At 34.1% G+C, this 27,420-nt stretch overlaps 1 long non-coding RNA gene across 1 annotated transcript; it reads right to left on the bottom strand.

Annotated features, from left to right (window-relative positions):
- Nucleotides 1–386: 386 nt before the first annotated feature.
- LOC107285864 lies at nt 387–7,435 on the bottom strand. Its single transcript, XR_001548840.1, has 3 exons — nt 7,018–7,435; nt 4,056–4,151; nt 387–1,634 (listed from the first exon to the last, which is right to left on the bottom strand). It is a non-coding gene; the product is annotated as an uncharacterized LOC107285864 (long non-coding RNA).
- Nucleotides 7,436–27,420: the final 19,985 nt, after the last annotated feature.

The raw sequence follows: 27,420 nt of genomic DNA on the forward strand, positions 1-27,420 counted from the left end.
GTTTTTATGGGGGGACGATGTTTTATGTGTTTTAATATGCTGTAAGCCGCCCTGAGTCCTATAGGGAGAAGGGCGGCATATAAATCCATGTAAATAAAATAAAATAAATAAATAATGTATTCTAATCTGTGTTGGATAAACATTATTTTGTTAGCATATGAAATTAAAGATATTGTGCAATAGTATGCACATGCTGTTAAATCTGTTTTCTTTGCTATTTGTAAAGAAATTCAGAGTGACCTTGGCGAAGACATGAAAGGATGGATTTCCATTTTCACAAATCAGTGGTTAAAGAAAATCAAAATAACACAATTCAAAATATTTGTGATGTATAAGAAACATGGACAGATTTTTCTAGATTCTGTTATCATATTCTATAACAATAAAGTAGCATTCCTGCAATTCCAATATTGTCTGTCCTTTGCTTGGTATACCTTGAAGTGGCAGAAACTGGTAAATCTTTCTCCAGAATTGATGCTGCCTGATATAGCCACTTGGTTGCTTTAGCTGAAAAGCTTAGGTGATCTTCATGCCTTAGGTCACCCTACTGGAAGAACTGTCTTAAAATACAATCTTGGTGTTGTTTACTCATTTATTTCTAATAATACCCCTGACACAATGAGGCAGCATTGCAGAACTGGGGAAGATAACTACCACAGCTTATGCTGACAAAATATTCAAGAATTATTGTTTATTCATAGCATTTCATGCATAGAAGGAAGGAAAAAGGAAGGCAAAACATGATTTTTAAAATAATTTATAGTGCAAACTGTTTGTGTAATATGATTATCAGTTTCCTAATGCATATTAATAGTCATTTATATTTGACACATAAACATAGTCATTTATGTTTGAAACATCCTAAGCTAAACAGCAGAGCAAAACTATTCAATAATAGTCATATTGTGTTAGGACAACATTTTGTCACTTTGATTCTGTACATTTTCACAATTTACGCTTAGTTGAATAGATTTTTTCTTGTACTAATTGTGCTATTTCTTTCACTAGCATTTCTGCCATTGAGGTATTGGATTAGCTTGGATTTTATCCTAGCACCAATAACTTTTTTGGGCTACATAAATAAATAAGTAAGTAATCAGAAATTGATATCAGAATTTATTAAACCCCAGCTGTATCAAATAAGAATATTACTTAGAGAAATATATTTAAATTTGTAGAACAAGTTTAATTTTTAATATTGCTACCATTTGATCTTTGGTAACTTAGTGATGTTGCTAATTGCCTTAATATCCTTGGTTAAATTAAATATCTTGACAACTATAAATGGAAGACATTTCATCCTTTAATTACCCATTCAGTGAAACAGGACCTGTATGTGGATTACAGTTCTTCCTTTACTACAAGTTTTCTCATCTTCCCTACCAGCAATCTGTATTATATATATTCTGCTTGTTTGTTTGCTTTAGGCTGTTTGCATATAACATTTATAACCCATTCTCTTCCCCACTCCCATCCACCCAAACCAAAAGCCCAAAATGAAACCTTCGAGGCTCGCTGAATGCTGTTGCTGGCAGATCGGCAATAGGAAAACAAATCAGCTCAAGAGCTCTTAGAAAAAAGAAAGAAAGAAAGAAAAACAGCAGGACGAGGAAAGCAGTGGCAAGCAAACACAGCTGAAACAGAGAAAAAACAACATTTACATTGGTCAATTTATGATTTCCACCCGATAAATTCAAATTTGTCAGTGCTTCTTCTCTGCGACAAATACTCTCTCTTTATTTTTAAAGAAAAGTTTAAATTTATACCATTTTAATTAGTGCAACTACATCCAGTAACCAGAAGGGGAACATTGGAAGGGGGCAGGAGAAAATGTTTGGCCCTCAGTAGGTTTCTAAATTAGAAATCCCTGTTTTCCTTAATGCCACCATAACAAGTTTACATACATAACATGTATATATCCCAAACAGTCTTCATCAGTTCCACGTAAAGTTAAGGTTAAAGTTAATCCTAAAACAAAGCTAATCCTATCTGGCTCTGTTGCTCCTAATCCTTATGTTCTTTTTGTGTGCCAGTCCTTTCTGCTTCTAGCTTAGTCCTACATTTTCAATAAAACTAGTAGTCATATTTTCTGTACATTTTGCTGGGGACTCTGGTCAACGAAATATATTCAGTATTTTAAAGAGATATAAGTAACAAGTCTCAGGGAAAAAATGCAACATTATTGTGGGTAGCTCAGTTCTACATAAAGGCCAGAAAAAGATTTATGGTTTATATTTTGTTATCTAAATTTACTCTAGGAGATTCAATATTCAATTGTCAATATAGCTTTTAGCATGCCACCTTATGAAGACTTTCCAGCTTAATGGAAAGTTTAATAACAATTACCTAAATGTCTGAAATGTCCCCCATCATAGATGTGAAAATAATTTCAGAATAATAAGAGTTAGATGTGACTGTGACAAAAAAAACCCCAAATGCTACAATTACAGGCTTCTGGGTTAAATGAATACGTATACACATTTTAAAAATACAGCTGAAACTAGACTTTGCATATTATTATTATTTTAATTTGTTGCACTGTCAGCTAGATGCTCAAACTGAATTTTGCATTTTTATCCACTTATGGAGTTCTTCCCTAAGTCCTGGAATAGGCAGATGTTGTTGTTCAGAGTGTTAAAGGTATCGTCGGAGGATGTAAGCTATTCGAAGTAAAGCTGCCTTTTGTAATTGATTGATAGTGATTTTGTCAATGCCAATGGTGTTCAAGTGCTACTCCAGCTCTTTTGGGGTTGCCTATTACCAGTTGTACTATCTTTACTTTCTTTTGCCACAGTCATTTTATTTCTATTTGCAGATCTTGGTATTTTATTATCTTCTCCAGTTCTTTCTCTTGCTGTCTCCAGGCACTGCCATGTCTACTATCCAGACTTTTTTGTCTTTCTTATTGATAGTTGTTAAGTCTGAGGTGTTATGTGGTAAGTGCCTGTCTGTTTAAATTCTATAGTTCCTAAACACTTTAGCGGCTTCATTTTCTATGACTTTCTCCATTTTATGGTCCCCCCATTTCTATTATTATGGTTCGCTGCACAGCCAGACAGTTGTTGTTGTTGTTAAATTCACTTGTTGTCCATTTTGCAATTCAAGGTGACTCTGAGCAGACATTTCTAAGAAAATCCCACATATGCATTTTTCCTATTTTTTAATAGAAATTAAAAAGACCTATCAAAGCCCCCAATCATTTGTCATCCATTGCTGCTGCTCCTTTTAGAGGACAGATGAAGTTGATACAATTTTGCTATCTTCTATCAATATCTTCTACTGTGTTAATAGCGCGCGGGGGGGTGCTATTAAATTGCATAGACTTTGAGATAAAGATTTAAGGAAAAGGAGTAATGATTGAAGAAAGAAAAAAGAACAAACAAGAGATGGGAGTACAAAGAAACAAGTGTGATGAAGAGTAAAAGAGGATATGTTTTAGATGGGTTACAGAGAAAAATGTGGCCCAATTTTTCAAAAGACACATAATGGAGGGTATATAAGGGATAGAGAATAAAGAAATTGGAATAAGTTAGCAAGACATTATAGGATACAAATAAAGATAACAAAAATAAAAAGCAGAACACTAGGCATGGTCTAAAGATATCTGTGTCTCTGTGTAGATGTACTGTACTACATTTGTAAAAATTGGAGAGATGAAAGATGGAAATTTAGCCTATTTTAGTTGGGAGGAAAAAGAAGTCATATGCTCTATTGCAAAGAGAAAAAAAAAGACAAGTGATAATACAGAACAAAGAAAGGAAACCAAATTAATTCACATGAGTTCAGAATAATTAAAGCTGTTGACATATTTCTTCCAACTTAATGCAATATTGTTGTACTTATAAAATGGGCAGGTGGGATTGTAAATAATTTTAGTTATACTCTCCTTTAGGAGTGATGAATTGACTCATTGCTACAAATCTGGTAATAGGAAAATATAAAAATGTTGCTCAGTACAGGGATTGATTATACTAGCAAATGGTCAGATTATTTTTAAACAGACTGGCCAAGATGTGATTGTCATCTTAAATTTGTAATTTAGTACTATGTCTTACCTTACAGCCTTGGTATTTCTGCTTCAATTTCACAACGAAACAGTTTCATAGCAGAATAGGTCTTTCTGAAGTATAATTGTGCTCAGTAGAATATTCCTGAGTAGAGAATGACTCATTTAATAACACCTACACTGAATTCATAATAATATGTTCAGATTGAATCAGTCTCTTCCCATGAATAGATTGATTCAGTCTATTTGCCATGAATACTATATTTGTTTTGTGGGAAAATATACTATATACTTTCTTTTTCTTCTTCTTTCCTATTATTCAAAAAGTAATAACAAATAGGAGCTGAATTAGGAGATTATAGGGCAGGACAGTCAATCTATTTTATTTTTTATAATATGATATAGTATTAAAGCTTAAAACCTTAAGTGTTAGTTTTTCAAACTATAATTCAAATGAATTAAAGCTATAGAGTAATTAGAATAAGTTTATAATCCATTCAAGAAGCAAGGATTCAGTGTTACATACATTCTGAAATTTGCTTGTAATGTTATACTTTAAACAAATTTAACTGATTCTATAAACAAAATGAAAATCATAGGATCATTATTATTCACATTTTGAAATTTTATTGCTAGAATTTTTTTAATGCAGGGTAAAAAGATAATATGCTGTAATACTCTCTAATAATAACTGTAAGCATGATAATAACTTTTTTCAGGTAATCAACTAGGCAACTAAAGGATCTCATTGAGCCTAGTAATCAAAACTAAATTTTATTGTCACTTAAACAAAAATATAACAGAATGAGATAGTGAATGCTTTATTCAATCTCAGTTCACAAAATGGTTTCAGAGCCTTTGATGTATTTTGTAGCATTTTTATATTTGGCCTATTAAAGCCCATTTGGAACGACACTCGAAAGACCCATGCTATGATTTACATTATTAATAAATTTCAAAGTTCAAGATGTAAAGGCAGATAATATCGATTCTTTAGCCAAGCTTGGAGTTTTATTTAAATTTTTGTCTGAAATTTGGTTTCTGTTTTGGGTAAAACAGTTTGCCGAAGGAAGCACAAAACAAAAGAGGCTCTCTTTCTCTCTCTCTGTCTCTCTCTCTCTCTCTCCTTTGGATTGCAAGTGTTTCTCTGCTGTAGCTTCCAAGAGCTCCCTATTCTTTCCAGCCCACTTGATATCCTGCAGGTTGTGGCAGAACAATTCACAGGAAAAGCTTAGACATTGAGCTTGCACGCTTCTTGACTCCATTCTAAACCCTTTGTTCACACCAGGGTGGCATTTTTTTCACACAGCATGTGGCAGATTTGACTCTCCTCCAGCTTGTCTTATGAAATCATAGTATCTAAAAGAAAGAAAGACCTAGCGTATTGCTCCCAGCCCCAACTAATCTAAATATTTTTATTTCAGTATGGTTCAGCACTGGCCAGAATTTATATAATAATTAACGATCCAAAGTCATGGCAAATAAACCACAAGCACTTTTAGATAAAAATACAGTTTGAAGAATTCATTTTCATACATTCTGATATTCTGAATTAGTATTGAAAATATCCAATGCAGTATTTAAAGTATTTCAGGTTGCAATTTTATTCCATCTTCTAGAACATGTTTTTTTTAAAAAAAATAGCTTACAATATAATGACATATTTTACTGAATAACTTAAAATAGAAAATTCAAATAGAATTATTATATCTTATTCTTTAGATAAATTACCGGCTTCAATTCTTTCTTTTTCTAAACATGCCCATGTACAAATTTAGCAGTGTTCAAAATATGCTCTTTTAGCTTTTAATTGTAAACCTCATATTTTAAATAATCAGTTACAGTTTATGTTAAAAAAATTATCTAAGGATTAAATAAATCTAAATGAGTATCATTTAAAATGAAAAGCAAAAAAGTATGTGTTTTATCACCTAATGGTTTTCTCTAGATAACAAATAGAAATGTAAACATTTAATTAAAGGAAAGTTTTTAAAAAAATCTTTCTTCTTCATAATGCTAAACTGTTCTTGCTTTTTTTTCTACCCTTATTTTTCATCATTGCTGACTTATTAATTTTTTTATAAAAGAAAGGTTATATTTGATTAAATAAACATTAAGAAATATTGTTGAATTCTGAGAATGTTCTGAGGTGATTTTTTTCCCCTATAATAAAATTGTATAAAATTTGTATAAAATTTTATGCAAATGTAATTTAAAGGGACAATCTTCTGTTGTTTTATGGAATCTTAATTCACAAGTTTCTTTAATGTTCATAGGTTGCTGAAATATACAGCATATTGTTCAGAAGTTAGGGGTCGTAGCATCTAGCAAAATAGCTGAAAATAGAAGTAATATATTAAAGAGACATAGTACAATCCTATATTTGCATTCTCAAAAGCCATTCTGGTTGACTCAGTGAGATTTTCAGATGAGCAACTATAGGAATTCACTTATCTGAAATATTTTGATAATGTTAACTTCCTGAAAATATTTTTAATCTATTTTATAATATGTAATAACATTAAATATATAGAACATCTTTTCCATGTATATCTTTTAGATATTTTCTTTTTAGGCTTTGCATTCATCTGTATAAAAGCTATGAACAGTTTTCTAATATAGCCATGGATAAAATTAAAAATGGTCAAATTTTAAAATATGTACATCCCTTAGTCAAACGAACTTCCAGTGAAAGAAATGAAAATAATTTAGAACATTTTTTTAAAAAAAATCTAGCATATCAAATAAGTATTAACTTACTTTGTTAGTAGTCTCAAAGCATGTAGAAAGAAACAAAATTAATAAAATTCTTATAAGCAGTAATTAAAATTTAAGCCAGTTATTATTCCAAATCAACATTTGATATCCAACATATTTGCATACAGTAAAATAATTATTGTGATACTTTTCACTAAATTTAACCCCCTTGTAAATATAAACAAAGTCTAAAAGAATCATTAACAAATATAAAGAAAGGTAACTTTAGTAAACATATAAAAAGGAATACCTACTTTCAAAGAACGCATTTACTGAAGAAAAACAAACATTTTTCATTAATTAAATCTCTGTCAAATGAAGAAGAAACATAGTATAAGCATTCATCATGATCCTGTCTAGAAAAAAAAATCACATATCATTTTGGTTTCTATTGGCTATTTATCTTCAACTTTCCTTAGTTTAATATTTCTTCTGATATGAAACAATCCAAAATCATGAGCAAAATCCTGTTTGCATTTACAGTAGTTTTCCAGTTTCTGGCATGTCCTTTTATTATTGGAATGAAGTCTACTTTTTCTCCTAAAATTCAGCTTGGACTAATCCTCTTCCATGTTAAGTCTGAATGAAAAGAGTATTCATTGTGAATTATGTTTCATCTGTCACAATAACCTTCTTTATTCGTTAGTGCACCTCCCCTTTGCCTTTGGCAATTAGAAAAAAATAGGTATGTCTCCAAGTACAGAGTCAGTGATATCTGAAAACATATATAGATGCTGAAGCCATATATAGACAATGCTGGATAAGCGACCCCCAGAAGAAAATGTAAGCCTATTTGATTTGAATTTTATTGGATCAGTATAAAGGCTACAATGAGCACATCCCCACAGTTTTCAGTGTGGGAACTTTTTTTTTAATTTCCATTTATGACAGAGATTCGTTCATAGAGTTTGAATATAAGCAAAATAGTATGAATGAATTTCAGAATATCTCATTTAGGTACCTTGGGACCTTTTAAAAAGAAAGCAAATGCATTTGAATTATGGTTGATTTAATAAATTTCCACATAATTTTCATGTGCTTTGTTTCATCAAAAACATAAATATGTTTCAGTTAAATAACATTGCCTATTGTTTTCAGACTGATGTTTATTTGGATGATATAAAATAATATAAGAATGCTTCATATTTGGTTCTTTGTGTGAACATTTGTGAGAGACAGTTTCTTTTTCCCATTTAGAAAAAATGTTCTGAGAAGCAGTTACTTTATCACATAAAATATGAGAATATGTTTTATTTTTCCTCTAATAAGCTTTAGTATAATAATTAGTATAATAACTGTCAGTATAACACAGTGTGATTTTAGAACATGTTTGACTGGTTATGAGAACTCACATTTCCCTTCAGCAAATTATTTTTAAAACACAGATGTTTTGCTCAGTTATGAAACTTAAAGGAACTGGACACACAAACACACACACAAAACAACTTCCAAATCTTAGAATATAAAGGTGTTAGCTGATGTAGCCTGAGGAGGGAGGAAATGCGAATGTATAGATGGCATTTAACATTAGTATGTAACTGGGTAATATATATTAAAAAGAGATTTCTGATGGAGAACACCTCTTGGAGAACACAAAATGAAAATTAGGAAGAACAGAATAACAGTTTGGCCCTTTGCATAGGATTGAGCTCAAATATGCTTGCTAAGCTATCTATTTCACACATGCAACGACAGAAGGTTCGATATTCATTCGATCGATGAGTGAAAAGGCACAATGGCAAAATCAGACGGACTTCTTTTCAAAAACAGATCTCCAATGTCCCCCCACAGTCTGCAGTTGCTCGGCTGGTGGTGTGGCACAGACAGAGCAAGGGTTACTTCAAGGCTATTCTCTGGACCGTCCAAACAGTCTAGACCGATGACCTGCAGCATCATAGCCTTTGAAAAAAGAGACAAGTTCGTTCACGATGAAGAAAAATCAAGCCAGCCCCCTTTTAACAATAAGGAGCAGCTCGGGGCTGCAAAGAGGTAAGCAGGGGTAAGCAAAAGGAAAAAAAAAAACACAAGCAAAAAAGAGACATCTGCTTCCATGGTTACAGGCCAACTATGAGGACCTTGCTTTTAAGAGAGATAGTTCTCATGCTCCCACACAGTTTATGTCATGCATTCAGAGCAAAGCCAGGTTGAGCTGAAATCTGCGTAGATATTTTGGAGTAAAATGATACATGAGCACATGGGTTTTAGGGGGAAAAAAAAAGAGTCACATGACAGTTAAAAAGCAGGCTTGTCTTGGACTCTTTCTGAATAGAGCACCTTTTCCTAACCCAAGAATATAGAAGAAAGAATTTGTACAAAATGAACATTTATATGATATGTAACAGTATTCTTATTTTGTCAACTGAGAAAAGGTCAAGGGTTAAGGTTTGTGTGTCTCTGTGCATGAAAGGGCCACAAGCCCCTTTGTTAAGAAAGCTTTAGAGAATGCTTAGTAAGATTTTATTTTTCATTTGACCTGAACTATTATTGTAAGTTTGATGTGCATAAAAATAGCTGCTCTGCCAATCTTAATTATTTTATTTCTATAGCGTTTCTTATCTTTGTTCTCAATCTTAATTTCATTATTTTTGCTTGCATATAGAATGTGAGAACAACTTCTTTTAATGCTGATCTTCTTAAAATGCATTCTTCATCTGGTGAAAGTACACCATCATTTACTTTTGTTTTACAAATTTAATTTACAGAGAACTATGCTTCTGTTTAGAAATTGCAAATACTATTTTATATTAAATGCAATATAGACAACACTGCATCTTAATAGGCATCTTAATATTGTATTTCTCATTTGTAGAATTGTATGTTTGTTGGGATATTAGAACAATATTAACTAAGAAATCATTTTGATTATTAATATTCTTGTATAAAATTATACAATTAAGAATATAATGTTGATTACTGAAGTCTATAAATATAGGTATACATTACTGAAATATTAATGCTGAAGAGTACTTCTCAACATTCAACATTAATATTGAATGTTTGTGGATTTTTCAGTCTGATTATGACTTAACCAATGTATATTATTACAATGTTTAGTCCTTACAATAATTTATTATATGGATTTCTATAAAATCCATATGCAAGTGATTAATATTTAGCAAAACAAAATATTTTATAAAAATATAATTGAGAGCTTTATGCCATGTGAAATATTGTGGTTTAGTTGCATAATAATATTTTCTTTAAAAGATTTTTTGTCTACAATGTGGTACTTGGAAGAGAAGAAAGAAAACAAACATTTTCAAACATTTTAGAGAAAATCTAAAGCAAACATAAATGCTAATAAAAGAATCATTAAAGACATTTTAAAAAGATACGGTTTTTTTCATCAGAAAATTCTGTATATTAAAATAGTTTTCAATAGAACTGCAAATATCAGATTTTAAGATGTTTGTTTAATAGAGAGTTCTCTTCACACACATTTATTATTGCTTGATATATTTGACATTACAATTTAATGCTTATATCTGTATTCCTGGAAAACCAAAAATAAACTTATTTTATACTGCATGAGATATTTCTGGTTATTGCCACACAGAATTGAGAATAAAATAACAATATTAAATAAAAATTAATTAAATGTAGTAACATAGCGGGCTATTGATATGATGTCCCCTCCCCAAGCTGAAGCCTTGAATTTGTTAGTCTTGAATGATGAGATTTTAAACAAAAGCCTTTACATGCTTTTTTTTCTAGATTGTTGAATGTGACCAAGTTATAACAAAATCCAGATTTTGCTTCTGTTTTAAAAGTGAATTTTTCTCACCCTCTTCCCTTTCTGAATAATATTTTTAAAATATTTTTAAATGATATATATTTTTTCTAGTATTAAAATGCATTAGATGAATATTATACATAAATATTCAACTTTATCATTGCTGAAAATAAACATGGTGCAATACATTTTTGGCACACATCTTTAAAACAATGAAACAAGTATGCAATTATGTAAAGGGACATTTTTATAACAGACCCTTCTTGCCTTAGCATTCCTTTCTTATTTTCATGCTAACAAATAAATAAACCACAAGAAATTGAAATTACATAGTAGCTTGGCCATTTGTATCACTGTATTAAATTGCATGGAAGATACCAGGCATCAGCAGGACAGTGGATTACTCGCAGAACTATTTACATTTTCAACAATATTTTCAGCTCTTAACATTATTGGCAAAAATATTAAATATATAAATTGTACTAAGCAAAATACAATTGCTGTAATAATTGCTATATAAACATATTATGTTGTCTTTTAGAGATTCCTACAAGGCATGTAAAGAGGCTATTATTCATAACACTTTCTGTTTAATTATATGGGGATAATCAGCTGAGTAATATGCGAAGAGATAGCAGTCAGTTTTCAAACAATATGTTGTTTTATTGTTGTTATCCATGCAAACTTTGTCAGCCTTCATATACATTTAAGAATTGACAGCTGTCAAAATCTGAGTACTTTTCAAAATGCCTGGGACACAACATGAATGTTTCTCTAATTTAATTGCTGTTCTATATAACATTTCAGAACTTTATTCTCTGCTAAAAACAGCAAAAAGAATTATCCTTCTACAGTTTCCTTTTCCATTATATATTCAGTGGTTACTCCATATCCAATAAGCATTTTATTGTACTGAGCATGCCCAAGTCTCATGGCAGTTAGGTAAGGCTTTGCCTTTTCTATTATAATAATCTCTTCTACCTTCTTGTTTATTAGCAGTTCTGTGTGGGTCTAATTCAGTTAAAATACTCTATTAAGAGATGCAGTGCCCCTGAGTTACAGAAAGCAATATGGAGTTACACTAAGAGTTGCCAAGCAGCTGTTTCCATGCTTTTTTTAAACGAGGAGCCTCTGGGGCTAGAAATCAGGGAAAAGAACATTTGACTTCCAACCAGTTTTAAGAGATGGTAGGAGAGATTATTTGCAAAGTTACTACCTTTACATAAAGAAGCTGTTTGTATAATTCAGCTTTATATAGGTAATATGAATATTCTAAGTGGTTGTCAATGACTCAATTTGCTGAATCATTTTGCTATGCATAATGAAGCAAGGGAAAAATCACATAGCATAGGAAATTATTAAATAATAATAAAGGGTGTACAGGTAATGAGAATATCCTATTTCAAGTGATGTGACTCTATAGCAGTGGTGGGATTCAAATAAGTGAACAACCAGTTCTCTATGTGGATGCCGCTTCCAGAAGTCCATTCTGGGCCTGGGCAACAAAAAATCTGCTGAACTGGTGCAAACTGGCTGAATCCCACCACTGCTCTATAGGCCAATTCATGTGAGAAATACCACCGCAACAGAATAATTTGCAAAGTTTCTCAGCTTTATATTCCATTCTATTTTATAATACTAACAGCAAACTAATAGTGGTGCCTTCCCTTGAAAAAAATCTAATAACTCCAACTTCCTTGCCATTGTTTAAAATCTTAAGTATTTTTGTCCTTTTCCTATTTCTGTTTTGGATAAAACTTGTGTTCACATAGGTTATTTCTCTTTCTAGAATTCTATATTTCTATTTCAAACATATTATTCAGCTATAGAAAAAAACTCTGAAATGCAGGTGTAAACAACTTAATGGATAATTCTTAAAGTATAGTATCAAATAAATTCAGCCATAATGACACTCATCTTTTGGGGTTAGGATAAAAACCACAACCAGGACTACAGAAGCAATTGGTTATTTCAGTGCTCCTCAATCTAGTGTCTTCCAGATACGTTGCCTTTGACTCTTAGCTTCAAATTATGTGAGCTGAAGTTCATTTTGCCTGTGGGTTACCAAGTTGGAAAAAGTTAGGAGTTAAGATTATTATTCATTCTTATATTTTTTTTTAATATGGAGCAAGTAAGAAGGTCACAGCCCCATGGGAAGATTAAAAGATCATGCCTTTTATTACTAGCGTTTGCTGTTATTTTGTAATAACATCTACAGTCGTGTACAAATATAAATAGAAATTATGACTTATCTCTGATCAGACAAGCCTAGGACCATGTTGTCCACTAGAAAAATAGAAGTGTGGAAAGATTTGCAACAGATATAAATTATTTTTTTTAAAGTAAGTTCCATGAAAAAGTCTTGATTTAAACAAGGAATAAAAGACAATTGGAGGGAAGACCAATATGTGATTCAGAAACAGAGGAACTAGAAAAATAATAAAAATGGCTGCTTACTCTGAGCATTTTTCATGTGCTCTGCAGCCAAAGATGGAGAAGTTCTATACAGTCAGTAAAAACAAGACCAGGAGTTGACTGTGGCTCAGATCATGAGCTTCTCGTTGCAAAATTTAGGCTTAAATTGAAGAAAGTAGGGAAAAACACTAGGCCACTCAAGTATGAACTAAATCATATTCCTGATGAATATACAGTAGAGGTGACAAATAGATTTAAGGAATTAGATCTGATAGACAGAGTGCCTGAAGAACTATGGACAGAGGTTTGAAACATTGTACAAGAGGTAGCAACTAAAACCATCCCAGAGAAAAAGAAATGCAAGAAAGCAAAATGGCTATCTGAGGAAGCTTTGCAAATAGCTGAAGAAAGAAGGGAAGCGAAAGGCAAGGGAAAAAGAGAAAGATACACCCAATTGAATGCAGAATTCCAAAGAATAGCTAGAAGAGATAAGAATGCCCTCTTAAATGAACAGTGCAAAGAAATAGAAGAAAATAATAGAATAGGGAGAACCAGAGATCTCTTCAAGAAAATTGGAGATATGACGGGAACGTTTCATGCAAAGATGGGCATGATAAAGGACCAAAATGGCAGGGACCTAACAGAGGCAGAAGAGATAATAATAATAATAATANTCCTTCTCTTCATTAAACTAGACATACCCAATTCCAGCAGCCGTTCCTTATATGCTTTAGCCTCCAGTCCCCTAATCATCTTTGTTGCTCTTCTCTGTACTCTTTCTAAAGTCTCAACATCTTTTTTACATCGCGGTGACCAAAACTGGATGCAGTATTCCAAGTGTGGCCTTACCAAGGCATTGTAAAGTGGTATTAAAAAAACATCTACTTCTGCTTCATTGAAGCCTTTAATTAAAGCCTTTAATTGTGTGGATCACAACAAATTGTGGCAAGTTCTTAAAGAGATGGGAGTACCAGACCATCTTATTTGTCTCTTGAGAAACCTATATGCGGGTCAAGAAGCAACAGTGAGAACTGGACACGGAACCACTGATTGATTCAAAATTGGGAAAGGAGTCTGGCAAGGCTGTATTCTGTCACCCTGCCTATTTAACTTACATGCAGAGCACATCATGAGAAAGGCAGAGCTAGATGAATCAAAAGTTGGAATTAAGATTGCTGGGAGAGAGAAATATCAACAACCTAAGATATGCAGATGATACCACTCTAATGGCAGAAAGTGAAGAAACTAAAGAGCCTCTTGATGCTGGTGAAGAAGGAGAGTGCAAAAATTGGCTTGAAACTCAACATTAAGAAAACCAAGATCATGGCATCCGGCCCTCTCAATTCCTGGCAGGTAGATGGGGAAGAAATGGAGGTAGTGACAGATTTTATCTTCCTGGGCTCCAAGATCACCACAGATGGGGAGTGCAGCCAAGAAATTAAATGATGTTTGCTCCTGGGGAGGAAAGCTATGGCAAATCTAGACAGCATACTAAAAAGCAGAGACATCACCCTGCCCAAAAACGTACGTAAAGTCAAGGCCATGATTTTCCCAGTTGCAATGTATGGCTGTAAAAGTTGGACCATAAGAAAGGCTGAGCACCAAAGAACGGAGGCCTTTGAACTATGGTGCTGGAGAAGACTCCTGCGAGTCCCTTGGACTGCAAGGCGATCAAACTGGTCAGTCCTAGAGGAGATCAACCCTGACTGCTCTTTAGAAGGCCAGATCCTGAAGTTGAAACTCAAGTACTTTGGCCACCTAATGAGAAGGAAGGACTCACTGGAGAATAGTGTAATGCTGGGAAAGATTGAGGGCAATAGAAGAAGGGGATGACAGAGAATGAAGTGGCTGGATGGAGTCACTGAAGCAGTAGGCGTGAGCTTAAATGGACTCCAGAAGTTAGTAGAGGACAGGAAGGCTTGGAGGAACGTTGTCCATGGGGTCACGGTGGGTCGCACACGACTTTGCAACTAACAACAACAACAAGTGATAGTCACCTGGTACTATAGAGCAGAAGCAAATATGCAACAGAAAATGTATAAAATAAAAAGAACAGATCCTTGTTGCTAATGAAATCATTTCTCATCTTTCCACATATTACAATGCTTTCAGCACTAGACAAGCAATGTTGGCCTGGTTGTTTTGGACCTGCATATGGGTTTCATCCATACTAAATAATGTGCTTCGCTTTAGTAACCTTGACACATACAAAACTAATTAATATTATAATTAAAGCTTTATTAGGCAAATTAAAAAATATTGAACTCAGTAAACATCTGGACATACTCCTTTCTCTTTAATTTAATGTCAATTTTATATATATATATATATCTTCACTTTACCCAAGATCCTAACTTAATTTATAATCCTCTTTTAGTTATTAAAAAACATGAAAATGTTTTTACTATAACATCTAGTCTGACTCTGGACAATATATTTCCAAATAAGTATAATGTATGTAAGAGTTTTGTGTCATTGATTAGATACTGGGTATCAGGAACTTCAATTTATTAGAAATTGATTCAAGATATAATTTGATATCTGATCAAAGGATATTTTTATTTTAAATTAAGCTTAACATGTATAACCTAATTTGCAGTTATAATCTGTTTAAACTATGTGGGTCTCAAAACAATCCTTCAACAAAATCAGATTTGCATTTGTAGTATACTTATTTAGATATTGTGTCCTTACATTATATTTAACCCACACCTGCATGTTGTCTTTAGATTGATCTTGATCCAACTGAATTACTGCTTGGAATTCCATGTGCATAACTTACAACTACCCATATTTCCAGAAATTTCAACTATTGAATAAAAAAGGAGTCTGCATTTTTAGTTTTGCTCACTGGAGAATAGCAAGTTTAGATTCACAAATAATTTAGATTCACAAATAGATTCACAGACAGCTAAACAATTAGCTCAACAAGGATTCTCATCTAAAATGTGTATACGACTAATGTAGACTGTTAAAGAGAGAACTATGTTCACTTTTCACACATAATTATTTATCTAATTTTTGAAAGCGTCCATAACTCCAAACAGGCCCAAATTATGGTAAACTCCTAACTATTCTAAAATACAGATAGGACAAAGGAGAAGTTTAGATAAATAATAACAATTTATGGCTCCTGGTAGTCTTTTAAGTAAATAATCAGTGGAAGTTCAGTTAAGTAAGAAAGAAGAAGAAGAGGAATGAGGAAGAGGAGGAAAAGGGGAAAGAGGGGTAGGGGGAGTAGTAATAGTATGAGAAAATCCCAAAGAAGCTTTTTCACAGAGCAACTGAACTTGCTTGTTTTTCTTTGAAGACATTTCGATTCTCATCCAAGAAACTTCTTCAGCTCTGACTGGATGGTGTGGAATGGAAATATTTATACTCCTGCAGACAGCTGTTCATTTGCATTCTTATAGCAATTCATTAAAGCTACCTGGAGGATTATCTGTGTCTTCAGGGTCACCTGAGTAATGCAAATGGGTGTGGAGCCTTCATGGAACTGTTGAAAGGACTGTGTTGTAGACTGGAGATAGATGATGTTGAATCCCTCCCCCTCTCTTGAGAGAGGGCTGTTCAATTTTGACAAAGATGGCCTCTTTTATTGTCAAAATTGAACAGCCCTCTCTCAACAGAGGGGGAGGGATCTGACATCATCTATCTCCAGTCAACAACACAGTCCTTTCAACAGTTCCAAGAAGGCTCCACACCCATTTGCACCATTCAGATGACTCTGAACAAATAGACTAGCCTCCAGGTAGCTTAAATGACTCACTAAAAGAATGCAAATGAACAGCTGTCTGCAGGAGTATAAATCTTTCCATTGCCCACCATCCAGTCAGAGCTGAAGAAGCTTCTTGGATGAGAAGCAAAACGTCTTCAAAGAAAAACAAGAAAGTCCAGTTGCCTCATGAAAAAGCATCTCTGGGATAACTATGACCTGGATGACTGAAAATCTCCATAGACCAGGGGTGTGCAAATGCCGACCCACGGGCCGGATGCATCACGAGGAAACCGTGCCCACCCCATTGCCGGCAATGGGGAAAAAGTTCCGATACGTCGCGCAACATCACGTGATGTGAGTTTGACGTCTGCCATAGGCAGTATGAGAAAATATATTGATTACTTGAAATAATATATTGATTGAGTAAATGACAGATTTGGAATTTACTGTTGTGTTGAAAAGTTCCTTTTTGAAGTGAGCAAACAGATGATTTTAAAAATCACTGAACTGTGAAACAGTGGGTTAGGCCAGTTGTTACCCGTCTCACACACAAATGTTCCACCACCACCCAAAATAGTCTTCATTGACTGAGTGGTTCTCAGCAGATGAGTCTTTGACCTTAGCTTGAGGACCACTTCATAATCTTGATCTTTAATATACACTATATAAGATTCCTTATCTCAAAATGCATGGGCATAATCTAGAAAGTTATTATTTATAACTATACGATTAAGTGCTGGTAGAGATTAAATTTTATATAAGAATCTAAAACTCTAAACAACCTGGTTAAACATAGTTTTTAAAAACAATAGTGCTAATCTCCTAATTCTTAGGCAACTCTCTCATCTGGAATGAATTGCTTGAGTATTAAACTATTGGTTTCTCAGTGGCAGCATCGAAAGGAGGAGAAATAAATAGGCAATGAGCTATGTATTACATGAAACTAAAATGCCAGGTTTAATTGTTAAAAGGATTTTCCTTGGTAGCAAAGTAATATTAATAAAGAAGTGAATTAATGTTTCTAGATCTGAAAATGCATATTTTTGATCCCAAATCATGGGACCAAGGTCATGTGGATCAAAAGATATTCTGAGTTTTGTGCAAGGTAGACACCAATGGATAGATTTTGAATAGTAATATTTTTTTAAAACAAAACCTTGAGCAAGTGTCAAGAATGCTTGCATCTGTCTAAAAATTACAGATTGCTGGAAATGCCATGGGACAATTAATATTCTGGCTTGTGTGAATATTAAAATGCTTTCTGATTGTGTATATTTTTCCTGTCAGGACTTTGGTTTGAATGAATCCATGATTTTTCTTGTAAGTTTATTAAAAGATCAGTGTGACTTGGAATGAAATATGCAATGGAAAATTCTGCTATTTTAGTAAAAATCCCAATTCTCTTTTTACAGAAGTAAAAAATAACTAGTAATTGTTATTACTAGTTATGGCATATCTACCATTTTTTCTCAGTTTTTAATTTTTCCAAAACAAAACAGAAAAAAACGGAACCTGTCAGCCAATGTTCTCAGTAGCATCTTAAACAAAGACCCTAATATCCTTGTGATCACTGAATGTTGGCTCCTCTGTAATAAATCAACACAAATGCAGAATCAGTTTTTTTAAGATCAACTGGATGAAGAATCTGGAGAATTTTAGTATGTTTCTAGTATTAAATTAACTTTTCTAAGTATTGATGTAAGCTAAAGACATATTAACAAATATGCCACTTTATACAATGATTTATCTTAATATAATTTGCTGACAAAATATGCAAATCTCTTTAACGTTTATCCTTTCCTTTTGTTTAGATGCTTTATTATTTCGGGGTGGAAGGTGATTTTCCACAGATGGATTTTTAATAGTGCAAAAATAAGACTAATCCTTTATTTAGTCATTTGTGAGTTGAATGTTCCAGACAAATAAACTGGTTATAATTAATCTAGAAACACCATCAATGTCAGCATGCAATAACTAGTATTTCTTTTTCTCTCTCCTTTTGATTTGATGGACATTCTATCATTGTCTAAAATGATTGTCTGTCTGTCTGTCTATCTACCTACCTACCTACCTTTTGGAGATCAAAGATATTTCACAATGTTGGAATCCAACCTAGAATCCAATTTCATGCAGTACTTGCAGTCATAGATTTAACAAAATTAATGCATCTTTATTTTATTGTATTAATTTGCAACATATGGGATTGATCAACATCTTTAATGACTTCTCTTTTTGAATGTTTCAAAGTTTGGCATGCTAATATTTGGAAAATGTCTATGGATTGTGATATATTACACTTAAGGTTCATAAACCTAGTATACTAATGGTCTATCCCAAGTAGTTGAAAACTGACCTTTAACATTAAATAATAAAAAATAAAACAATGCTTGGTATGAACTAACCTGTGAATGTATAGCTTGATCTACATTAGCTAGCCAAACCCTAGTGAAACTCAGAAAATTAAAATCAATTTTCTCTTGCTATAATTCCAAACACAAAGAATATCATTGTTTGCTTCACATGTGGCAACCATTTGTGTTTATATTAAGTTGAAATGACTGCCACCTCGTGGGAAAAAAAGAATATTAAATCAGTGCAAGTGAAAACAGTAGTTAGATATATCAGGTAGCAGTTGACATAAAATATGTACGTAATACCTTATTTTTTATTGTATTTCACTTTATCTGAATAAAAAATATTTTATTTATTGAAAGAACAATGTAACATCTAATGACTATATGTTATTTTCTGATTTATTAAATAGGTTTGTCCCTGAAGGCCTTCTATAACATGGCTGTAATGATATATATGATATATGACATTATATATATATGATATATGACATTATATATATCCCAGAATGTTCTAGGGATAGAAAGCAGAAGGTAGTGGAATTTCTCCAAGAGTATTTTGTTAAAGGAGACATAAGAAATAGTTTTTAAAAAGTTTTTTAAAACTATTTTTTTAAATTAGGGAAGCTTCTGAGGAAATAACTGGTAAATAACCTAGTTATCATCATTTTTAGGATCAATTTTTTTTACAGTGATTCCGGAATGGGAATTTTTTCCTTGAAAAGAAAATGCAAGCACTTGCACTGATATGTACATGCACTCACACATGCATACCAAATTGTAATGAAAGAGGAGAGAGATGCATTTTCTTATTGTTATATAAATAGGCATAGTGAAAGAAGCTTAATGAAAGAAGGCTAATTCCACTGGTGGAACTGAAAAAGATCAGAAGACACAAAGCAAGATGTAGAAAAAATGTTTAACAAATGAAAATGTTTCTAATTTTACTTGGTGTGTTGTATCTGTTACATTCAAGCTAAGGCATAGAAGATTAGTTTATTCAGAATACCTTCTCTGCCCTGAATGGTTAAAAAATATAAGAATTTAAGTTATTATTTCTCTCCTTAGGAGTTCAGTCGCTTGCATATTTGGACAGATATTAGAAAGATAATATGTTTTAGTAAGATGAAGGAAGTGCCAACTAGATTACTAGCCTTGCATTCCCTGCTAATAGAAGGACTGGTCAGTTTTGACCCATTCAGATCAAATGCCATAAGGACAACCAAAGCCCTTTCATAGAGGCTACTCTATGAAAGCTACTGTTGCTATATGCAGTTATTGACATGCACACAGAGAGTGCAACAGACTAAGGTAATGTTTGATAAGCATGCCTTAGAAGAGATTTGGCAAAATATTGATGGAAAAGAGAGCCAGTTTAGTGTAACAGTTAGGATGGAAGATTAGAAACTGGAAGACCCTGAGGTCTAGTCTTCTCTTAGGCATGGAAGTCAGCTAAGTGATTTCAGGCCAGTCACTCTCTCCAACCCCACTAATTTAATACATTTCTTGAGGTTGTGGAGAAAATACAAGTAATGAGCATTATGTACCACACAATATATATCAAATAAATTAATAACAAGTAGCTAGAGATTATAATGATAAAATTTGCACAGTGTGATGTAGGGCAAGAAAACATGACGTAGAACAAGGGCATTTTTGGTCTTGAAAAGTTCACTGAGAAATGTATAATCAGAATGATTATATGTGTGCTTCTCTAAGGAAAGAATATAATAGTGGATTGATTTGAAGACTGGAACAGTTGTATGAGTATAGCATTGAAAATGGCTACTACATTGTATGTCCCTAGTGAATAGTGCTACTATTTCATTTTTAAAATTTATATATTTATAATGGTACAGTGCTTTAAATCTTTTTTTCCTGATCATTGCATCCCTGTGGCAATGGAGTGACATGGAAATATTTGCAAATAATTCAAGGTGGCAAACATATCCAACAGACCTTCTTCGTTCTGTTTTCCCCACAATAATAATCCTGTGAGGCGGGTTGGGCTGGGGGAGAGTGACTGGCCCAATATTATCTAGCTGGCTTTCATGGCTAATCATGGTCTCCTATTTTCTAGCCTGGTGCTTTAACCAAACTGGCTTATAAATAAACAACAAAAAAATTATAGAAGCACTACATAAAATTGTTTACCTTCATATAATATTTATTGGTAGAATTGTCATGTGTAGCATATGGTTTGTAAAGAGAAAAGGATGTTGTATGAAGTAAAATAACTATGTATAAAGTTCTGCTTTTACCCACTTTGTTATATGGAAATGAGAATTAGTTATTTCAGGAGAAGCACAAAGCTAAATGAAATTAAACAAGAATTAACGCATATAAAAGATAAAGTCAAGAATGAATGGGAGGCGAATGATCCTTATTTAACAATAAAAAAACTCCTAGAGATGTTTTTGATCATGTAAAGAGAATGAATGAGTATAGAATCACAGAACAAATATATGAAAGATGAAAGACTAGGCTAAGAGTAAAAGAAAAACCAATAAAGTTATGGTTAAATACACAGTTGTTTGTAATATCAGAAATTCAAATGGCAAAAATTTGTACAAATGAACAAAATTAAATGAATAATCTAAGGTTTGATATTGTAGAAAAAAGTGTGTTTTGCAAACACAAAATATGTAGGAATGTAGGATTGATATAAACAAATTTCTATTGCTTTATAATATTTATTTTTATTTTGTTACCTCATGTCTTATGATGCTTTGGGTTATTATTTTCTATATTATTTTCTCTTAAATGAAGTATCCTGATGAGTAAATATATAAATAACTGCTGGTAGTTACTGTAATTGTAACTTAGCTAAAGGAATTAGTGATCAATGTAAAAACTATGGTCCAATACTGTTCTACACATATTAAATAATAGATTAAACTATATTCATGATAGTCTGTGCACTAAACATACAGCAGTTATCTATTATTAGAGTTATCAGTTTGATTGGTTATTATATTGGAATTCTGTTAAAACAGACTCTTGAAAAAGATTGTTGGACTTGTTTCTGAAACAAATGTTGACATTATTTTAAGGTTAAAATTAAAGACAATGTAATTTTCTTGGTTGAATAGATACCTTTTCGGTTTCATAATGATACAAATATATTAAAACATAATATAGGATTATATTAAATTCTGTTTTTGTTTATGTGTTTATGTGCCTTTGAGTCAGTTTTTGATTTCAGGTGACTACCTGAACAAGTCCCAGTAGTTTTCTTGGCAAAATTTTAAAGTACTTTGCCATTACCTCCTTCTTAGGACTGAAAGAGAACACCTAGCCTAAAGTAATCCAGAGAGATGCTAGCTAGCTGTAGCTCATGGTCTCCTGATTTCTAGCCTGGTCCCTTAACTACTACAGAAAAACTGGCTGTCAAATTCTGTCTTAATAATAACTAAGTAATTGAATAGGAAGAATATAAGATCAAACCACATTTCTACAGCTGCTTTCAAGAATAAACTTTTGTCATATGATTTAAGAATCTAGTTTATAAATTGGCTAACTAAATTGCTAAGTCTAGTGGTTACTCTTTGAATCTTAAATCCTGGTGATCTGGTTTATTGAAATACTTTCAAATGAACTGTGATCCCCCCCCCAAGAGGTTAACAAAATAAATGGTGAATGAGAGTTATTTTTCTGTTTCCCATCCAATTCATATCATAAGAAAAAAAATAAATTACAAATTCCATCAACTTCTTATTGTAAATTCACTATACATGGTCCCCCTGAAGATGAACATTATACATTTAGCCAAATATCTCAATTTGTCATCTAAATATATTGACATGAAAGTAATAAAGAATATGAAATGAATAGGTTTAGTGGGAATTCATTTTGATAGAAAAGCCATATGGATATGAAGTTTATATTTCAAACATACACTGAAACTTTTAATAAGTCCAAGTTTATATGTTCTGGCAGCAACGCAAATATACATGGTAATTTCATAATTCACTATGTCTGACTTCTGCCACAGTACCTGGAACTGTTTCCTAACTAATAGCTACAGACATAACTGAGATCACATACATTTTCTTTAGCAAAAAGAAAACTAGTGAACTAGGATAGTGCAAAACTATAATGGATTTATTTATTTATTTATTTATTTATTTATTTATTTATTTATTTATTTATTTATTTATTTATTTATTTATAAGACTGATATAGCTGCCTATTTTATATCCCAGAATGACAGGCAGCTTACAATTTAAAAATATGTAAAAATTATAAAAACCACAAAAATGTCCCATCACTTGAAAGGCAATTACATTTCCATCCCCACCCCCCAAACATTCACGTTCAGCTGTCCTGGGCCATAGTCTCACCCTATCCCAATGAATGTGGAAAGAGCCAACTCTTTAAGGCCTTCTAGAAGACTAGGAAAATGGGGTACTTGGATGATTTCAAGGGATGTTCCACAAGTCAGGGGCTGCTATAGAGAAGGTATACTTCCTAAGTCCCATAAGATGTCAGCCTTTAGAGAAGAGGCCTGGAGCATATCCTCCCTGGTGGAAAGGACAGATACCCTCTTTCTGTTAATGCAACTTAGTTTTTTGCATCTGGTAAGGCATTTATAACATACCATTTCATAGTTGTATATAGTGCATTCATAAGGTATTCAGACCCTCTTCACTTTTATCAATTTTGTTATGCTGCAGCCTGATTCTACAGTTGTTGACATTCATTTTTTTCTCATTAATATGCTATCAACAAATAGTAACAAGAAACCTTGGTTCACAGCTAAACTCAAGCAGCTATGTCTTGCCAAAGAGGAAGCCTACAGAAAAAGTGATCGAACACTGTACAATCAGTTCTCAGCTAATAAACCAGCAAATATGTGGAAAACTCTTAAAAATATCACCGGTTGCAGCAAACCTCCTTTCTATGCTGAAGGAAATTGACAATTGACAGATGACAGGAATGTGTTTTGCTGTAGGTTTGAGAGGAAACCACTGCCACCTAGCTCCACAATCCCCAACTCAGATACACCAACAACAGCCAAGCCTCCTACAACTGACCCCATCCCTTTGGGTCCCCCAACTCTGGTGATGACAGAAAATGATGTGCCAGGTCTATTTTACAGACAAAAGCCTGGAAAAGCACCAGGCCCAGACAAGATGACTCCTTTTTGCTTGAAAGCTTGTGCTGACCAACTGGCCCCCATCTTCACCTGTATCTTTAATACATCAATAGAGATGTGCTATGTTCCTTCTGGTTTCAAATGCTCTACTATCATCCCAATGCCGAAGAAACCCTCCATCAAGGAACTAAATGACTACAGAATGGTTGCTCTGACATCTATAGTTATGAAAACCTTTGAAAGGCTAGTGCTGGCCCACCTGAAAACCATCACGGATCCACTATTAGACCCCTTGCAATTTGCCTACCAGGCAAATAAATTGGCTGATGATGCTGTTCATATGGTTCTGTACTATATCCTACAACATCTTGAATCTCCAAAGTCTTATGCAAGGGCCCTCTTTGTAGACTTCAGCTCGGCATTCAATACCATCATTCCATATATTCTTCTAACTAAACTAAATCAACTAACTATGCCTGACCACATTTCTAAGTGGATCATAAGCTTTCTAACACAGGAAGCAGCAGGTGAAGCTAGACATAATTACATCAATTACCTGTACAATTAGCACAGCCCCCCCCCAAGGCTCTGTGCTCTCTCCACTTCTCTCTATATACCAATGACTGCATCTCAAAAGATTTCTCTGTTAAAGTACTGAAGTTTGCAGATGATACAACAGTGATTGGTCTCATTCAAGGCAATGATGAATCTGCATACAGACGGGAGGTTGAACAACTAGCCTTGTGATGTGACCAGAACAATTTTGAACTAAATACACTCAAAACTATAGGAATGATATTAGATTTTAGAAGAAATCCTCCTATACTGCCACCTCTTACAATACTAGATAACACAGGATCAACAGTAGAGACTTTCAAGTTTCTTGGTTCTATAATATCTCAAGACTTAAAATGGATACCTAACATCAAAAACGTTATCAAAAAAGAACAACAAAGAATGTTCTTTCTACGCCAATTCAGAAAACCCAGACTGCCCAAGGAGCTGCTGATACAGTTCTACAGAGGAATTATTGAGTCGGTCATCTGCACCTCTATAACTGTCTGGTTTGGCTCTGCAACCAAACAAGACAGACAGAGACTTCAATGGATAAATAGAATTGCAGAAAAAACAATTGTTACCAGCCTTCTATTGAGAACCTGTATATTGTACAAGTCAAAAAGAGGGCTGTGAAAATATCTAAAGACCCCTCACATCCTGGACATAAATTGTTTCAACTTATACCCTCAAAACAATGCTATAGGGCAGCAATGGCAAACCTTTTAGAGACTGAGTGCCCAAAAACTGGCCCTGCCCCCTATCGACCCCCTGCCCCGCTCCTGTTCCGCCCCACCCTGCCTGCCCGCAGGGCCACTCACCGCCTCCAGGGCCCGCTGCAGATCTCCCAGGCAGCCCAGCAGCACCATGGCATCCATGCCCTCTCCCCGTGCCCAGCATCAACTATGTGCGATGAGGCGTGAGGGCAGAGTCTTGTCTACGCTGCCTGGCTGCCATGTCCTTGGCTGCGCTGCTCCACGTGGGCCACGCTTGGGGGCAACTCTCCTCCAGGGGAGCTGCTGGTGAGGGGGTCGTGGGGGGAGGCAATGTTGGGGCAACAGCACATGTGCCCACAGAGAGGGCTCCGAGTGCCGCCTCTGGCACCCGTGCCATAGGTTTGCCACCACTGCTATAGGGCATTGCACACCAGAACAACTAGACACAATGACCATTTTTCCGCATGTCATCACACTACTAAACAACTAATTCCCACAATACTGTCACACTATTTAGTAAGATTGTATTACTATTATTCTTCCCATCTTTCCTATTACCTATCTTCTTATCTACTTATGACTATAACTTTGTTGCTTGCACTTTATGATTTATATTGTTTTATTTAGTTCTTAGTATGATTTATGTTGATTGCTTATCTAGTATCCCATGACTATCACTAAGTGTTGCATCTTATGATTTATGATGAAGTGTTGTATTTTATGATTTATGATGAATGTATTTTTACAATGACTATGATCATTATTTATCACTTATACCTTTTATGTACGCTGAGAGCTTATGCACCAAAGACAAATTCCTTGTGTGTCCAATCACACTTGACCAATAAAGAATTCTATTCTATTCTATTCATCAATACCCCATAATGACAAAGTGAAAACAGAATTTTAGAAATGTCTGTAAATTTATTAAAAAGAAAAACAATGAAATATCACATTGGCATAAGTATTCAGACCCTTTGCAATAACACTTGAAATTTAGCTCAGATGTCTCCCATTTCCTTGATCGTTGCTGACATGTTTCTACACCTTTACTGGAGTCTACCCGTGGTAAATTAAATTGATTGGCCATGATCTGGAAAGGTACATAGTTTTCTATAGAAGGCCTCACAGTTGACAATGCATACTGTAGCAGAGCAAAAGCCATGAGGTCAAAGGAACAGTCTGCAGAGCTCAGAAACAGGATTAATGCAAGGTACAGATCTGGGGAAGGGTGCAATAAAATTTCTGCTGCACTGAACATTCCTAAGAACACAGTAGCCTCCATAATTCTCAAATGGAAGAAGTTTGGCACAACCAGGACTCTTCCAAGAGCTAGTCATCCGGTCACATTGAGCAATTGGGGGAGAGGTTGCTTAGTAGGAGAGGTACCCAAGAACCCGATGTTCACTGATTGAGCTCCAGAGATCCTGTGTGGAGATGGGACAGAGTTCCAGAAGGACAACCATCACTACAGCCCTCCACCAATCTGGGCTTTTGGTAGAAACCTCTCCTCAATGCAAAACACATGAAAGCCCACTTGGAGTTCGCAAAAAAGCAACTGAAGGACTCTCAGACTGTGAGGAACAAGATTCTCTGGTCTGATGAAACCAAAATTGAACTGTCTGGCCTCAATTCTAAAAGTTATGTCCGGAGGAAACAGGCACTGCTCATCACCTGCCCAATATCATCCCAACAGTGAAGCATGGTGGTGGCTGCATCATGCTGTGGAGGTGTTTTTCAGCAGCAGGGGAGACTGGGATTCTGGTCAGGGTTGAGGAAAAGCTGAATGGAGCAAAGTACAGGGATATCCTCAATGAAAACCTGCTCCATGGTGCTCAGGACCTGAGCAAGTGGGCCAAGTGGAAAGGTTCACTTTCCAACATGACAGTGATCCTAAACACACAGCCAAGACAACACAGGAGTGACTAAGGGACAACTCTGTGAATGTTCTAGAGTGACCCAGTTAGAGCACTGTCTTGAACCCTATTAAATATATCTGGAGGGACCTGAAAATGGCTATCCATCAATGGTCATCATCCAATCTGACTGCGCTTGAGAGGATTTACAAGGA

The sequence above is a fragment of the Protobothrops mucrosquamatus genome, unplaced genomic scaffold (assembly GCF_001527695.2).
Source record: "Protobothrops mucrosquamatus isolate PMUCROS unplaced genomic scaffold, P.Mucros_1.0 scaffold223, whole genome shotgun sequence".
In the NCBI taxonomy this organism is placed as follows: Eukaryota; Metazoa; Chordata; class Lepidosauria; order Squamata; family Viperidae; genus Protobothrops; species Protobothrops mucrosquamatus.